The sequence below is a fragment of the Aythya ferina genome (genome assembly GCF_964211825.1).
Source record: "Aythya ferina genome assembly, chromosome: 10".
In the NCBI taxonomy this organism is placed as follows: Eukaryota; Metazoa; Chordata; class Aves; order Anseriformes; family Anatidae; genus Aythya; species Aythya ferina.
This window is the reverse complement of record NC_140306.1, coordinates 19,844,451-19,856,786: the sequence shown is the minus strand read 5'-3', so window position 1 is coordinate 19,856,786 and position 12,336 is coordinate 19,844,451. Positions and strand designations below refer to the sequence as shown.

General features: G+C 43.4%; 1 protein-coding gene across 4 annotated transcripts in view; it reads left to right on the top strand.

Moving 5' to 3' along the window:
• The window catches only part of BICD2 (BICD cargo adaptor 2), an 87,154-nt gene that overhangs the window by 53,337 nt on the left and 21,481 nt on the right, over positions 1 to 12,336 (top strand). The gene's annotated exons all lie outside the window — the stretch shown is intronic.

Genomic DNA, 12,336 nt, shown 5'->3' with positions numbered 1-12,336 from the left:
ATCAAACACAGTGGGCAGGACTGGATTTCTTGTTCTCTAATGTGCTGAGAGAATTAAAAGGGTTTTGTTTTTCCCACCCCTCTCCTTCTGAGGCTGCAGCCCTGGCAGGGCTGTGTGGGCAGGGGCTGCGGTGGTTGCCCAGCTTTTGTTGGGTGCCGGCAGCTCAGGCACGGTGGCAGCGGTGCCATCGCGGCACGCTGCTGCACCCTGCCTCAGCACGCTACAGATGGCCGCTGTGTGCATCCCAGCTTTTTATGTTCAGTGAAGTTAATTTTCATATTGACAGCTTCCTCGTTTTAAAATAACTTAGAATTGAGTATTTTTACAAATGGGAGCTGTGCATATCATTTGTATCCGTTTGAAACAATTAAAAAAAAATATCTGAAGAAGAGGAATTGTGGAGGAAAATCCAGTTGGTGTGCTTTGCACGTATTCAAGGAGGCATCTGCTCGTGATTCCTCTATTGTTGTGCACTGATATATTCAGAGGAAAGATGTTAACAACAGCGTTTCCCTGGCTGTAATGGCTGCTGTCTAGAGACTTGGTGTCCAAAAATGAATTGATGCTGAAATCGGGGAGTTTTAAGTCACCCTCTGAGCACTATTATTTTCAGATTTCAGGTTTTATAGAAACATTAACATGGACTCTTGTTCTTCTAACACTATAAAACTCTGTAGATACGCTTTTTAAAGTTTCACTTAGCAGTTAAGATTCCAGGGTAGTCTATTGTTTGGGAATTAACCTGGTAGCAGGCTTGCTGGGGGATCTTTTCATTGTTCTGTTTTAATTAAATTGCTACATGCCCAGCAGTGCTGCAGGAATAGCAGGCTGAGCCCCGCTCGTTAGCTGTGGCTGCTCCTGACCTTCCTTACGACCTTGGATCTGCCCTGGGCATCTGACCAGAATCAGCAGTGGAGGGAGAAAGTCTCTTGTACGCAGCTGTAATCTTTTAACAGATCTGAAATCAATATGCACAATTGCAGGAGTAGCTAGAAATGCTCCAATCAGTGAAACAATGGCTTGAAGTTTTGCTTTACAAACCGTTAATTAAAGAGGTTGTTTCTTTGTTTTGTTTTGTTTTGTTTTTTTTTCCTCCCATGCGAGTGAAAACTTCCGCTGGGGTTTGATGGTGGTGTGATTTCAGGATGCAGAACCAGGGAGATGACTTTGTTTTGCCTGTACTTGGCACTGCCTCTGTTACTGTAGGTGGCCCTTGGCAATGTTTCTAAGCAAGACTTGTTTGGGTCAGATTGGCTCTTTTTGAAAATAGGAAAGAGCATTTCTTACACTGAGTCTCAAAGCAGTACTGTAGTATGTGTGCTTTGGGGAAAAAAATCCTTGGTTTCATCTAGGGGTTTTGCAGCTGATAGACTGACTCAGGGCTGCATCCCGAGATTTATTTTCAAGTCACATATGGTTGGTTGTAAGAACATCACTTGTGACAAAACATTCAGGCAGAAGCACAAAGAGCCAACCAGGGGCTGTGTCAACAGTACTAGAAATAACACTGCTGTAATGCCACTGTTCCAGAAACTGTATCAAATCCTGTGTTTTTTGTTGTTGTTGTTGTTGTTGTTTTTCCCTATGTTTGGGTTTTCAAGATTAGTTTTGATGTACTGAATTTCTTGATACATCTTTTTCACCTTTTTAGGTGAAATAAGTTTGGGGTGGTAATATCACACCTATCTCTCAAGCTGAAATGGGTGTGTGGAGGAACAGATTTTTAAGAGACATTGACTAGTATTCTCTCCCTCTGTGTCATTAACGAGTGGAGCTAACTCATTAACCCCTACTACTTTTTTACTGCCAATGGGGAGGTGTCTTCTGCTGTTTTTAAAGGCTGCGAATGAGAGAAATCTGGGGGACGTGAGCATTGCCCTGAGGCAAAGCTACCTGCCCTGTGTGTGTCAGACCAGCATTGCTCTGAGCTGTTTCTGGGGCAGCTGGGCTGAAGGGGAAATACTGAACAGAGGAACCAAGTGTGGAGCAGTCTTATGCACTGAAATCCAAGCTACTTCTGTGTGGGGTAGGTGGGTCTGGGAACAGGACAGGTATCCTTGATTTTTCCATATCTGGGTTATCCCAGCCCTCCTTTGCTGCAGAAACTGAAAATATGGCTGATTTCAACCTGATAAATAAGTGGTTTGGATTTGGTTTTTGAGAATAGCTCAGGAAGATCATGGTGATACAGTTGTGTGGCTGTTGTGAAGCAGCAGCTCCAGGAGCAGCATTTGCTAGGTCAACTTACGGGTTACTAGCAGTGCAATTGGCAGTCAGCACAGGCAGACAACTGCTTCTAAGAATGGGTGCCACCACTTGTGCTGTCACAGTATTTTGATTTGAAATAGACATTCTAGTAAGGCAGAATGTAGGTGTTGCTCTTTTTGTGTCTTAAAGTGTGTTCTGGTGGTTATTCTCACAGAGACGTTTGATCTTTACAGTGTTACACCCGTCTGAGTTCCTCTGCTGCTTGGACAAAAGCTCTTGTGGAAGGAAAAGCTAGCGTGAGGTCAACGAACATAGCTTTGTTCGTGGCTAAGAGGCTCTTCTCATTTGCTGCCACAAGTTCTGTCTACATGCAGACGTTTATGCAGTGTAATCTTACTGTGATTTATCAAAACAGTTCTTAGGAAAATAATTCTTTTTATAGAAAAAGGGCAGTATATCACTCCTACGTGGCCATTGATTTTTTCCTTCCTTTAGGAAAACATAGGTCAATGACAAGCACAGGGCATGCGATTTGAGTGCAGGCTGGTTATAAGCAAAACAGTATATTGCTAATTATGGGGGATAAAATTTCAGCATACTCTGTTGTGCTGGTCCATCCAAAGCATGACCTGAAAGGCTCAGATACATTCAGAATAACTGCCCCAGTGGTGTTTTGGGCTTTTTAAAGCCACTTGTTAGCTGTAAGGTAACAGTTGAGAGGGACGAAGGAAATCTCTGGAAAGAGCATTTAGTCACTGTTTGATGAAGGTCCAGTCACTGCGTCCCAACATCTGTTTATTTGTGTAAAATACAAGCTAGCTGTGACATGCTGTTTGAAGTTCAACTGGGAACAGGGAAGGAGACTTCATAATTTAGTCATGTGAAGTAATTGTATTAAGTCATCAGAATGTTATTAAAGTCTGCCCTGCTAAGCGGTAAACAAGACTGCTGAAAGAAAATCTGAGCTGCTTGTCCACGGTTTGTCACTTGGAAATTAAAAATGCAGGCTGTGATGCAGCAGCAGTGAAGGTTATGCTCAGTGTTATCCTTGCGTTTCATCTGCTTTCATTTAATCCTTCCTTTTTGCCAGAGATTCTGCCTTTGGTTTAATGCAAGTAATACACAGCAAGTTCGTTTTGAAAAAATAAAAGTAAAAAAAGCATTAGACATGTTCATGCATTCTCTGCAAGTCAGTGTGTTGCATGTGGAGTTCAATTGGCAAATTTTGTTGGTATATCTAAAACGAAACGAAATACACAAACCCAATAATGAAGCCCCAACACTTTGGACTGGGAATGCTGAGTGATCCCAGTTTGGCAGCATTAACCATGCTGGAGTCTGACCAAGCTTTGACCACCACAGCAAGGGTTAGGAACTCTTCCTGCAGACAGATGAAGACCACGACTGAAACCTAGTAGGACTTGGCCGTTAGCATATTCTGCTCAGGAAAAAGGTCTAAGAAAACTTTTTTTTTTTAAACCAGAAACAGCTTACTGTATCCATCAGTGGCATAATTCCCTAAAGCTGCTGAGTACGTGGGCATTTTTGACTGCCCTGGAGAGCAGAGGGAAGGCTGCTGCTTCTGAGGCGTGGGGGGTAGCCTCCATATTTCACCCAACATCCTTAAGGCTTCCGTAGGTATTGTGTGGTATTACTGCATCGTCCTTTACTTCGTGGTGTTTTCTATAGAGAAGTACCACTTCCATAATCCACATAAGCAAAATCATATTACCTCTGCTGCTTATAAAGTGGTATCGTTAATTTAGATAAATAACTCCTTTGGAGTTTGCTTAATTAAAGTTGTTTGAAGTAGTGACGGAGCTCTAAGCTAGTGGTTTTGAGGTGATTGTATCTCAGTAGGATTATGTAATGTAAAGTAAGCACTTTCCACATGTAGGAGCTGTGGCACCTTGTGAAAATAGGTCACTAACACAGGGAGTATAAATTTAGCCCAAGCCTTTATCTCGTGCTTTACGTATAAATTAGCTACGGCCAAATTAAGACAATAGGAGACCTCTAGTCTTTTTGATATCTGTATTAAATTCAACATTTTGTCAATATTCTTTTAATTGTGAATTGTTTTAAGTCTGACAGGTCTGTGGTATCTAGTGCTGAAGTCCCATAAAGTTGTTTCTGGTGTGGTGCTGCAGCATGCTGGTGTTACTCTGCCTGATAGTGTCACTGTTGGAAGCAGTTAATGAAACTGTAAAATAGGGCTTTCTTACTAGAGTAAGAATTATGAGTAAGAAAATAAATGAGCTTCCAACAGAGCTTGTAACAGAGAAGGGCAGGCTTAAATAACAGGAGAAACTTGTACTTCAGATTATTGAAAATAAGTGGACTGTGAACGTTTCTGGTGAAACAAGCTTAATGGGGTTGCAGAAAGACACGGCAGCAGAGTCCTGCAGCTCTGAACAGCAGGCATGAAGCACAGCATGAAGCACAGTATGGAGCAGGCCTTGGGTATCACTGAAGTACGAGTGTTTTGGTCAGTGATTATCACTGATTAACAGAGGATGATAAAATCAAAAAGCAGAAACAAGACTTTGATGAAGGTGGAGCACACTTGCCTGCTTCTGGCACCCATTTAGGGCCAGGGTTGGATGGGTTTGCTGGGGGAACTGCCTTAGATAGGAAATGGAAGCCCGAGAGCTTTTGGTTGTCTGAAATCAGTTTCAGCAGGTTACTGTAAGTTTGTTTTGTGGTCTCCTGTACAATTAGGCCTTAGAGCCACCAGGGCTTCTCCACACAAAACAGTATCTTGCTCTTGGGTTTTATTCTGTTTTCTGTTGAGGAGTGCTGATACAGTGGTTGATTGTGCTTATTAGCTTTCAATAATTAGTTTCAATTAGAAATACAAAAGTGGTACATTCAATATCACAATACATGTTTTTTTAAAATGAAATGTGATTTAGAGCTACTACGTAGGATGCAGCTTTAGTACTATGTTATTCCCCTGAATGTGGGCTGTTAGACAAAAAAAGCAGAAGATGCAGAGTAGTTTTTTTTTGTTCCTTATGTAAGCCTGGCTGGCTTGTTCATTTCTGTTTTCCTGGAAGTGCTCCTCATCTTTCCCATCCCTTGCTAGCTTGCATCCCCAGGGAGGCTGCTGCAGTGCTGCCCCGGAGCTGTGCCAGAGCTTGAGCTCAGACATGGCCGAGCTGTGTCTGTGTTCAGCTGTCCCTGTGCCCTCCCAGACCTTGAGGAACGATGTACAAAACACTGAACACAGCGGGCAGTTGTCTCAGTAACCAGGCTCCTTTCCTCCTTCCTCTTTCAGCATGAGGAAGGCTAGCTGAAGCTGCCTCAAGCTTGTGTGTGAACATCTGAAGATATGAGCCCGGGCACACTGAAAAACCCTTCCAAGCCTGTTAGCCACAAGCAGGCCGCAGGCTGATGAGCGCAGCTGCCGCTTGGCCTTGCCCGGCTCTGGGGGCTGCAGGCAGTGGGGCTGATGTCCCGGCAGTGCCGGGCTGTGCCCCTGCACACTCTGTCAGTTCCCCTGTCCCTCAGCTTTCCTTTAGGAGCTCTGTACCTTACGGAGGAGAGTCACAGTCCCAGCTGATGATTAAAGGCTAAGGCTTCTGGTTATGCCAACAAACTGAAGTGACAGACTGCACCGTGACTGTGAGGGTTACCTGGACTTGTGTCCCTAGGCCTGCTCCTGTAGGAGATTCTAGCCTTTTGGGTGGCTTGGATGTCAGGGGTTTGCTAATACTCCCATAAGATGGCAGCCTGGCCCCAGCTGCACTGAGTAATGTTTCCCTTGACTTGAATGCTGGCAGTCTGACCAGTAGACAGCTGTGGGCCCTGCTCTGAATATTTGCGCTTTCTGGCTCTCGCAAGCTGTCTTTTGAAGTAACAAGGGTTATGCTAATTAAGGATGCTCTGATTCAGCTTAAATACAGTAATTGTATGGAGGCTAAAGTGCTCTTTCTCCGTGGACCCTGAAAACACCCCCTTATCACAGGAAGAAGGGAAGGTGACAACTGCTGGTGACTGAAGAAATTGTGACACCGATTGCTTGGTGCTGCCTTGGTCAGCAGTGACACTTCTTAGAGCCAGGCTCAGCTCTACTAGCCCTTCTGGAGGGAAAAGACAGCTACCTAAAGTCTACTGGCAGGCCTTGGAAGGGTTAAATGCGTTCTTTGTGGCAGGGAAGGATATGGAAAGCTGCCAAGCATTTAGATTTGAGATTGGAAAAGCAGCTGGAGTTTAACTGCTCTTAGCAAGCAATTCAGAGCAGGAAGGGGGAGACTAATAACAACGTTACCCAGGGCCACTTGTAACACTGTCATTAAGTTTGGGTCAGACTTTCCCTCCTGGCCCCCAGGCTGGGTTGGGGCCCACCCTCCACAGATGTTGATGCTCCCCTGACATGGGCAGGGCTCCAGGCTGGATCGAATGCTGGAAGGGGTCGGGAGCAAACACCATGTTAAGCAAATAAACTTGTACATTGTAGCAAGGCCTGATGCTGGCTAAGTAGTTATGAGGGATTCATATAGCTCCTGGAGACACTGCGGTAACCGAGTCTCAGCTCAGGTCTCTCTAATATTGCACAGAAAAGAAATCCATGACTGCATTTCTTGGTGTTGCAGTAAACCCATCCTTAATGTCACAGCTTCACAAAGCTTTTTATTTAGTGGTTTGCAACAAAATAAATCTTGAGCTGTGTGTGTTAATGCTGGGCACCACCCTACTAATCACAGCTAAAAGTCTGAGACATCTATACACAGTGAGATGCTTCATCATGGGGTAGGTGGTTGGTTATGAGAGGACGTTTTAGAAAATAGAAAAAAACGAATTAAAAAAACAACTCATCACCACAGATGTTTGTACACATCTGCTACTGAAGTTTCAGTGTAGCTGTGTGTCTTCTGTTAATGCTTCAGAGCTATTGAAAGCATTATGAACAAGGTATGACAAATGGATAGTGTGTTTTCTTCTCTTCCTATGGAAGAATAAACGTGTTGTGAGTTAGTTTCCTGCCATCCCTGGTTTTTGATCCCTACAGGATATTTGTCACAGAGTTCAGACTGACTGTGCTTGGGAAGACTGGGCATGTCTTGCGTGACTTAAAGCTTCTGAGTGACCACAGCGCTCCACCTTCCTCTTTCCTTCCCTATCTGTATCAATCTCTCTCTGCAGTCACACCAAAGCTTAGGAAGTCAAGCAGCTTTTCAGCAGATAAATGGTGTGATGGCATGACTTGGAATAAAACAGTGGAGAAGTCTAACTACAAGTTTAACCTAATATCTATTTTTCTCCAGTGGGCTTGTGTGAACAAGTCACCAAAACCATTTTCTATAAATTCTTGAAAATATATTGTCCTACTGGTGCAAACAGTGACTTTCTCTACTGGCTGTGGTCTGTCTTTTGCAATATTTCTTTTGAACCTGTCTGCGTCATAAAACACTTCTGAGAACATCTTTATTTTTCTGGCAGTGTTTGGAGAAGAGGAGAAGGGTTCTGGATACAATTACAGAAAAGAGGAGCATTTGTATCCAGAGGATTGTCAATTTCTCTTTCTCTTGTGTAGTGCCCAGGAGGGATGTCTGTGGTTTATAAATCAAAGTATAACTGCTATCATAAGTATGCACCAGTAAGTGGATGACTATAGCATGTCAGTGAGAATAGTCTGAATGGTTGAACAAATATCCTGAGGAACACAAGTTTGGGGCTGTAGTTATGTTTTCTGTGTATGTTTTATGAAATATATTTTCCTGCATGTAGAACAAGAGCATGAAAAATGGGCAAGGAAATAATGATAAAGCTCTGAAGGAAATACTTAAACTTATCTTTGTCTTCTATCAAAAGGCTTTTAAAAAAATAATGGGGTGGGGGCACATAGAATGTGAAGAAACCATATATGCTGCCCTTGTACACATATACGCATAGAAGTGGCATGTACACTAACCTGCACGGCTACATGTGGTTAGTAGTGGGCCTGTGAATCAGTGAGGAATGCCTGCAGCACCTCATCTTACCGTCCTCCAGAGCTCCAGGTATCTGAGCGCTGGGCCCATAGGCGAGAGGCAGCATGAGGGGGTCATGCCCAAAACCATCTCCCATCTCAAGGCTTTTGCTGCCTGTGAGACACTGCTGTGGGCTGCGCCTGCCTCCTGGGATCTTCCCTTTCCCTGCTTTCAGTGTGTGGAGAGAGTGTGCATGTTATGATAGTTGAAATTTTGAACAGGGATTGTGTGGGAAATACACATGCTTCTCTTCCCAGCTTGCAGTCACCCCAGTCATGGTGCCTTCACACTGTTGGCATGTTCTCTTCACACCACCAGGGCTTAAGTACTGAAAAGCTGCTTCTCCCAGCCTCTGGTCACACTGTGGTTCAGATCTTGAGTTCTTAATTTCATCGTTGGTTCTTGAGGTGTAGGTGATGTAGCTTTGAGGTTGGCTCTTCTGGGATGACAGCGGTGAGTATGAAAGCGATGTTCAGAAGGGCACTTATTGAAATGCCTTCTTCAAAAAGCTGCTGACGAAGAAGGCACTGAGTTACATAAATGGCCGGGCATTATTATTCTCAATTTTCATGATGATATTTAATAAAATCACTAAGAGATTGTTTTATTGTTTTCTTCTCCCCATAACAACAGAATATATGCTAGTTGCTATCCATTCTGACTACGCTATGTTTCTTCCAGAGGGGTCACATCCTTTTTTGTGAGCCCTTCCCACGAAGAACTCAAGGGAATGATCATGTCTAGAAATATTTATTGCACAAAGTCTTGAATCCAATCCTAGAATTAGTAATAAGTTTGGGCAAACTAAGCTTTGACTCTTGATAATAATGACAGGTAAATTTAGGTGTGAGCATGTTTATTAGAGCAAGGAACTTGAGCTCATCCACAGCCTCAGGAGCTGGTGGAGTTAAGTGCAACCCAGCATCGGGCTAGCGATAGTAGAGCATCACCTGCAAGACCAGCCTCTGGCTGCTGCTGGAAGCTGAATGATGCCCAGAGCTGTGTAATAACCATAACACAGGGGGGGATCAGCTACCTGAGATTTTTTTGCAATAAATTTACTTTTCATGCTTAGATTATACACATTGTTATATCGTAGGGTGCACCGGAAAACCAGGTGCTACAGAGCAGGCTTTGGGCACTGCTCTGTGAAGGGAAGTAATTAGGTTTTGATACGCAGACAAAGCCAATTCAAACCAGTCCTTCACTCATGGCTGAGGAAATCCCTGTATTTCTAGCACCTGTGCTGCTAAAAGGTGCCCCTTTCAGGACTCTTCTGAGGCAAAGCTAAGAGGAAAAAAATGCTTCAGACAAACTTTCTAGCAGCAGGGTCACAGTGGTCTGTGGCCGTAGGTGAAATCACTCCAGAATGTCGTCTTCGTCATCTGTACTTTCCTGGACAGGATGGATGAGAGTCTTCTGTGTAGGGCGAATGTTCTCTGGGTGAAGGACTTGAGGGGCTTTGTCAGGTAGGCAAAGCCCCTCAACAAGATGTTGTGGCCATTGATCCTCCCCACAGTGGTAAGGATGCTTTGTAAATGCCCTGTGATTTCCTTAGGGTGGAGATGCGACTTTCCCTATAGCTGAGAGCCTAGCCAAGCATGTCCTTGTCTTCCAGCATCCTCTTCTCTCCTAACCTCAGTGTTATTTGGGGCAGAGGAAGAAGGAAGAAACCTCTAAGGCACTGAAGCATCAAGAAATAGTAAAATCACAGAAAAGTTCTGGTTCAAACTCATCTGTTCATCTGTGGGTCAGCTCACCATTTTGTGCACTTTAGCCACGTAAAACAACTCTTGTGAGAACATCTGAAATGTACGTGTGTCTGTCTTTAAGTACGTGAATACTATTTTGGGTGCGGATAATACAGAAATCTGTTTGAGAAAGGAGGCAGTGGCTTTTCTTTTCCACAAAAACAAAACAAAACAAAAACAAAAACAAAAACAAACAAAAAAAAAAACAAAAACAAAAACCAAAAACAACCAAACAAAAAAAAACAAAAAAAAAACAACTGACATTTGGTTGTTTGTATGAAATAGCATGGTGCCCATTTAGCCTTGCAGCTTGCAAGCACACACATATATCTGACAGGAAAATGCTAAGAGCTAGCTGAAGGTACTGCTTGCTAACCAGCCAATAAATCTAGGTTATATCTTCTTTTCCAGCCAGGAAACAAAGGAGCTATTTTTAAATCTGCCCTTCCTGTGCACATTGAAATAGTGATTTTTTTTTTTTTAATATGCTAGACAGAGCATGACAGTGCTTTCACATTAAATAATGAGCTCTTAGTGTTACTCTGAATTAAATAGACAGGATTGGACAGAAACCCTTCTTTCTCCAAAAGCGAATGGCTTCAGTGATTTTTCCAGGCGCTGACCTGTGCAAAGATTAGGTCATCCGTGGACAAACAACCTGAATGGTGTTTGGGGGCAGAAGGGGAGAGAAGCTCCCTTGCAGCTTGGTGGGAGGTCTCCTCTTGTGTTTCTGACCCGGAAATGAGGAGAACTGCAGGGAAGAGCTCCTAATTTGTATGGAGCTCGGAGTGATGCAAGAGCCTTTCGTGGTCTTGGCTGTTAAACAGGTGGGATTATCTGGCTGGAGGCTTTCTCTGCTGAAGGTGAGAGGTCTCGGTGCAGTCCTTACGAAGAAGAAGGAAGTTATGACCTGACTGCATGTCAGCCTGCAGCCTTCAGCTACCACCATGTATTGTTCCCATAGCTCTGAGTTTGTGCAAAGACAGAGCCAGTACTTGACTGGGGAAATGTGTTTTGAAACTTCAGAAGAGTTTAAAGATCCTTTAGATTCTTGGATGAAAGTGCTATTGAAACAGCATTAACTGGATAAACAGTTACAGAGCTTCAGTTCTAAGACTGGGGTATGTGTTAAAACTTTTATTAGACTGCAGCTTTTTTTACTTTGGCTAGTAGCTGAATGAATCTGCCAGGTAGCTTCCAAGTGGAGTCACAAGACACATCTTAGCCTAGGCTTGGCTTTGCAGTAACGTGCTGTAACCTCAAAGCCAAAACCATCTATACAGAGGGCAGGGAGAATCCCCCGAGCTCTGACTCCAAGCTCAACGTTGCTGTAAAGAACCAGCAGAGAAGAGTGGTGCTCGCTTGGCACATGGGGTGTAGCGACTTTTCATCTGTGTTACTGTACCACAGCGTCTCGTTTCAGTTTTGAATGTTTATTTTTGCTTCTCAGTGCACTGGGAAGCAGTGCTTTCTTCTTCACAGATAAAAAAAAATATAATAATAATAGGCAAGTTTATATAGCCTAATGTCTGTCAGGGGAGGCAGCTGTCTTTTACATTAAGTTCTTACAGTTGCAGGTGGTTCTGAGTTGGTGTTCAGAAGGTGCCAGGTGCAAGTCTTGGCATATGCTCCCTCCAAAACCATGTCCTTTATCTCTCAGCTCTCTATACATGCCTGTTGATACCTGTGGTGTATTATTTCTCTGTATTGCTGCTGTACACTCACGAGAGGACTCAGACCTTACTTAATTCATTTGTAGGTATTGCTGCTCACGTTTTTGTTTCTAACAATACAGAGAATACTAAGGGAATCTGAGTCTATGTACCTGAGGATGAAGTCTTTTTATCTATGCTGCTTTGTAGATGAAAACGGAAATAAGATGGTGTCACCTAAATAGCTGAGTAGATAGGCTGCCTCTTTCACGGGTGTGTGTTTTGAGTGGAAACTGGCTGGAAAACTGTTTTGTCGCTTGACGGATAGGATTGTTAACATATTTGGATACTATTTTATGGGCAGCTGTTGCCTCTTTTTCCTCTAAAGATATTTTTGCTAATGTTTTGGAACCTTTTTCATTTTAATTACATATTTAAAGATATGACTCGAACGGATGGTTGGAAAAAAATAACACATAGTTAAGTACAGCGAGTCACTCACATAGCTGGGTATGTCCCAGCTCAGTGTGTTGAAGCATCCATGTGTATTCATGAGTAGTCTAAAGATCACACTATGCCATCTACTGATCTTTCCTTCTCCTGTATCCCAGAACAGTGATTTAATTTTTTTTTTGAGGCATTGTGCAAGTCTTGGGGCTGAGGAGAGGGAATACTCAGCCCCAAGTTGTTCAGCACCACACACTCAGCACCACAGTTGTTCTTTCTTTCTGCCTGAAATCTTGGACTTCA